The sequence below is a fragment of the Triticum aestivum genome, chromosome 2A (assembly GCF_018294505.1).
Source record: "Triticum aestivum cultivar Chinese Spring chromosome 2A, IWGSC CS RefSeq v2.1, whole genome shotgun sequence".
Lineage (NCBI taxonomy): Eukaryota > Viridiplantae > Streptophyta > Magnoliopsida > Poales > Poaceae > Triticum > Triticum aestivum.
This window is the reverse complement of record NC_057797.1, coordinates 327,490,341-327,496,264: the sequence shown is the minus strand read 5'-3', so window position 1 is coordinate 327,496,264 and position 5,924 is coordinate 327,490,341.

The following is a 5,924-nucleotide window of genomic DNA, read 5'->3' as shown; positions in this document are numbered from 1 at the left end:
AGATGGCTACTTGCTGTAAATCGCAGACCGGTGTCAATTTTGAATCGCTTGCCATTTCCAAACCGTAACTCCGATTACGGCGTTCTTTATATCGTTTTCAAGCAATTTCATCTCATCTTCCTAGTGGCACACTTGGATTTCAAAGTTGAGGCCAGGTTCTTGCATTTCCTGTCATATCTTGCATATGCATCCCGCATCGCATCCCGCATAGCATATCATCATTGCATCATATTGTTTGATCCTTGCACGTGGTTGATTGTGTCCTTGTTGCTTGTTTGTCTTGTTTGGGTAGAGCCAGGAGACGAGTTCGCTAACGAGGAGCCCGTTGAGTTTGCTTTTGAGGATCCAGTCAACTCTGACAACTTTACAGGCAAGATGATCATACCCTCGAAATCACTACTATGTTTGCTATGCTAGTTTGCTCGCTCTTTTGCTATGCCAATGCTACGATGCCTACCACTCGCTTTCAAGCCTCCCAAATTGCCATGTCAAACCTCTAACCCACCTTGTCCTAGCAAACCGTTGATTGGCTATGTTACCGCTTTGCTCAGCCCCTCTTATAGCGTTGCTAGTTGCAGGTGAAGATTGGAGGTCGTTCCTTGTTGGGTCATTTATTTACTTGTTGGGATATCATTATATTGCCATGTTATCTTAATGCATCTATATACTTGGTAAAGGGTGGAAGGCTCGGCCTATCGCCTAGTGTTTTGTTCCACTCTTGCCACCCTAGTTTCCGTCATATCGGTGTTATGTTCCCGGATTTTGCGTTCCTTACGCGGTTGGGTTATAATGGGAACCCCTTGATAGTTCGCCTTGATTAAAGTTTTTCCAGCAATGCCCAACCTTGGTTTTGCCATTTGCCACCTAGCCTCTTTTTCCCTTGGGTTTCCGGAGCCCGAGGGTCATCTTATTTAACCCCCCCCCCCGGGCCAGTGCTCCTCTGAGTGTTGGTCCAACCTAGAGCCCCTTGCAGCGCCACCTCGGGGAAACTTGAGGGCTGGTTTTAGTTGTACGGATTGCTTATCTGAGTGTGCCCTGAGAACGAGTTATGTGCAGCTCCTATCGGGATTTGTCGGCACATTTGGGCGGTGTTGCTGGTCTTGTTTTAACCTGTCAAAGTGTCTTGAAGAATCAACTGAGTGTGTTACCGTGATGGCCTCTTCTCCACGGAGTCCGGGAAGTGGACACGGTGTTGGAGTAATGTTTGCGCAGGTTGCTCTCTAGTTTTTCGCTCGCGCTTTGCCTCCTCTTCTCACTCTCTTTTGCGAATAAGTTAGCCACCATATTTTGCTAGTCGCTTGCTGCAGCTCCATTTATATTTACCTTGCCATACCTATAAGCTTAAATAGTCTTGATCGCGAGGGTGCGAGATTGCTGAGTCCCTATGGCTCACAGATTACTATTACACCAGATGCAGGGCCTGATGATTCCGCTCCAGGAGACGCGTTTGAGCTCAAGTGGGAGTTCAAGGAGGACTCTCCATGTTACTATGTTTCCTTTCCTGATGATCAGTAGTGGTGCCCAGTTGGGGGTGATCGGGACCGTGTCGCATGTTGGGTTCTCTTTTATTTTGGCGCCGTAGTCGGGCCATGAGTGTTTGGATGATGTAATGTTATTTATGTTCTTGATTGACGTGGCGAGTGTAAGCCAACTATGTTATCTCCCCTTTATTATTTATATTACATGGGATGTTGTGAAGATTGCCTAACTTGCGACATATGCCTTCAATGCGATTATGTCTCTAAGTCGTGCCTCGACATGTGGGAGCTATAGTCGCATCGAGGGTGTTACATTTCATGAGGTTAATGAACGAACTTTTACGTGCTTTCATTGGACGATTTTTGGTAGTTTACTTTGATGACATATTGATTTATAGCAAATCTTTGGAGGAACATTTGGAACATTTACGTGTTGTTTTTATTGCTATACGTGATGCACATTTGTTTGGCAACCTTGGCAAGTGCACCTTCTACACCGACCGAGTATCTTTTCTTGGCTATGTTGTTACTCCACAGGGAATTGAAGTTTATAAAGCCAAGATTTAAGCTATTGAGAGTTGGCCGCAGCCCAAAACGGTCACACAAGTGAGGAGTTTCCTTGGCCTCGCTGGATTCTGTAGGATTTTTGTGAGAGATTTCAGCACCATTGCTGCACCTCTCAATGAGCTTACAAAGAAGGATGTCCCTTTTGTTTGGGGTACCGCACAGGAAGAAGCCTTCACGGTATTGAAAGATAAGTTGACACATGCTCCTTTACTCCAACTTCCTAATTTAAATAAGACTTTTGAGCTTGAATATGATGCTAGTGGAATTGGATTAGGAGGTGTGTTATTACAAGATGGCAAACCTGTTGCATACTTTGCTGAAAAATTGAGGGGGCCTAGTCTGAATTATTCTACTTATGATAAAGAATTATATGCTCTTGTTCGGACTTGAGAAACATGGCAACATTATTTATGGACCAAAGAATTTCTTATACATTTTGATCATGAATCGTTGAAACATATTAAAAGTCAAGCTAAATTGAATCGTAGATATGCTAAATGGGTTGAATTCATTGAGACTTTCCCTTATGTCATTAAACACAAGAAGGGTAAAGAAAATGTTATTGCTGATCCATTGTCTCGTCGCTATACTATGCTTTCACAACTTGACTTCAAAATATTTGGTTTGGAGACCATCAAAGATCAATATGTGCATGATGCTGATTTTAAAGATGTAATGCAGAATTGTAAAGAAGGAAGAACGTGGAACAATTTTGTCGTTAATGATGGATTTGTGTTCCGTGCTAACAAGCTATGCATTCGAGCTAGCTCCGTTCGTCTTTTGTTGTTGCAGGAGGCGCATGGAGGAGGATTAATGAGACACTTTGGCATGAAGAAGACGGAGGACATACTTGCTACACATTTCTTTTGGCCAAAGATGAGACGAGATGTTGAGCATTTTGTTGCTCGCTGCACTACATGTCAAAAAGCTAAGTCACGACTCAATCCTTATGGTTTATATATGCCTTTGCATGTACCTAGTGTTCCTTGGGAGGACATATCTATGGACTTTGTTTTAGGTTTACCTCGAACAAAGAAGGGGAGGGATAGCATATTTTTTGTCGTGGATAGATTCTCGAAAATGGCACACTTTATACCATGTCGTAGAAGCGATGATGTTGTTAATGTTGTTGATTTGTCCTTTCGTGAAATTATTCACTTGCATGGTGCGCTAAATACTATTGTTTCAGATCGTGATACTAAATTTCTTAGCCACTTTTGGAGATGTTTATGGGCTAAATTGGGGACTAAACTGCTTTTTACTACTACTTGTCACCCCCAAACTGATGGACAAACTGAAGTAGTCAATAGAACATTGTCTACTATGCTTAGGGCTGTTTTGAAGAATAATAAGAAAATGTGGGAAGAATGTTTGCCTCATATTGAATTTGCTTATAATCATTCATTGCATTCTACTACTAAGATGTGCCCTTTTGAAATTGTGTATGGTTTCCTACCTCGTGCACCTACTGATTTGTTGCCTCTTCCATCTTCGGAGAAGGTTAATTTTGATGCTAAAGAACGTGCTGAATTGATTTTAAAAATGCATGAGTTAACTAAGGAAAACATTGAGCGTATGAATGCTAAATATAAACTTGCTGGAGATAAGGGTAGAAAACATGTTGTGTTTGCACCTGGAGATCTTGTTTGGTTACATTTGCGTAAGGATAGATTTCCTAATTTGTGCAAATCAAAGATGGAGCCGCTCAGGTCGACACTCCGACTTCACCCTCTCCGGCTCAAGTACACCGACATCGAACACTCTTCGCCTTGCCGCGCGCAATGATCGTCAAGCAAGCCTCAATCCTCTATGCGACAACGACTCTCAAGAGCACCGACAACGTCAAAACCAAGCTACCTTTGCGCAAGCACGAGAACGGAAACGACAACGCCACCACGAAGAGGAAGAGCGAGCGCATCTACACGAAGAAGCACAAGATGTCGATGCACAACGTCAAGAGCAACAATTGCGATATGCTCAAGCACTTGAGGCGCAACAAGCTCTCCGAGATTTAAGTCGAGTCATAGCCAACCGAGGCCGACAAGCTCATGAACATGAAGAAGCACTTCGCGAAGAAATTCACGAACGAAGATATCAAGCTCGCGTGCAATGTCAAGCTCAACAAGTTACTCCACAAGCTCGCCAAGAACATCAAGTTCAACAAGAACAAGAAGACAATGGAAATACTCCATGGCAAGAGCAAATTGTGAGAGACGATCATCCTCGTCAAGGATGTCATCATCCCCGTCCCGAACACAATGAAGAGCAACACTACCACAAGCTAAAATTCACCATGCCCAAGTTCAATGGAAGCAATGATCCTGAAGAGTACCTTTCATGGGCATTGAAGGTCGACAAAATCTTCCATTTGCACAACTATGAAGAAGAGAAGAAGATCGCGATGGCATCCCTTGAGTTCCAAGACTATGTCCTCATTTTGTGGTAACAAGTCATCGAATGCCGTGAGGCAAGAGGTGAACCACAAATGAAGGATGTCATGAGAGCACGCTTCGTGCCTAATGAGGACATCAATACCATTGTTACACCCACAGCCCCTGCTGCTATACATAGTGGACCAATTACTAGAGCTCGTGCATGCCAATTAAATTACCAGGTACTTTCGTTTCTTGGTAACGCTTCTAATGTTCATGAGAATATGATGCTGCCTAAATTGGATACATTTGTTTTGCTTACAAATGAAGGGCCTAGCTTGGACAAGAAAGATGAACCTTGGAGCAAGTTCAAGCATGGAGATGATGGTGTGTGCAAGGGGAACAGGAACGGAGTTACAAGTGATGATTCCAGGACTTTGAAGCCACCATAATGAGTGCATGACGCCTTGGACGAAATATACAAGATGCCACTTCATAAATTTCGTCCAGAGGCTTTCCAAGGTGTTGCGTCACCTTATTTTTGGGCTAGGCACATGTAATTTCGAAATACTTGATTGATTATAGGTTGTTTTTAGAGTCTGTATGTGTGGGGAAACAAGAGTTAGGGTTGGTTTCGGACCCCTCCTCCAAGGGCCACGAAATTCCCCCCTCTCTCCTCCATATATACAGCCCTTAGGGCATCGTTTAGACTTTGGGTTTTGTTTAGATTAAAGTTTGCCATAGCTGCAACTTCACATACTTCGTTTGTGTTCAACGACCAGACAAAGGCGTCACAGAACCCCACCTTGATCAATAAAGCTTTCCTCTTATATTCGCAATATCCAGATTGCAATCTTAGTTTCTTGCTTGTTCTTCGTTTGCCTGCAGGAACAGACCTTCATGGTCAGGTTGATCATGCTCTAGCGTGGTCAATATCCTCTCGGAGTTGGTTTAGCGATTGCTAAGGTGAGACGTCCTCGCATGTTCGTAGTCGGTTCATCAAAGTCGGCTTCCACCAAAACAATAGCCACCATCTCATCAAAAGACGGGACACCTTCCCCTCTATCAGTGCCTACCTACTACAACCGCGACCTCTTCAAGAAACTCCAACTACTCAAGCAAGGAACCAAGAGCATTGAAGAGTACTACAAGGAAATGGAGATTGCAATCATACGAGCCAATGTCATGGAAGATGATGAGCAAACTATGGCATGTTTCTTGAATGGACTCAATCATCCCATCAAGAAGATCGCTGACTTCCAACCGTACTCGAACCTCATCGAGCTAGTGCATCAAGCTACCAAAGCGGAATGTCAAGTGCAAGAAGACTTCAAGTATGCCAAGTTCTCATCCAAGTCATACGGCTTCAACAACAACCAAGCTTCAACGACTCTAACACCTTCTACATCAACAAAGCCTTCTACAAGCAACGTCGACAAGTCGAGTTACAAGAAAGCTTAGACAACATCAAGTCATCCTCCTACAATGAGCAACTTCAAGCCGAGAG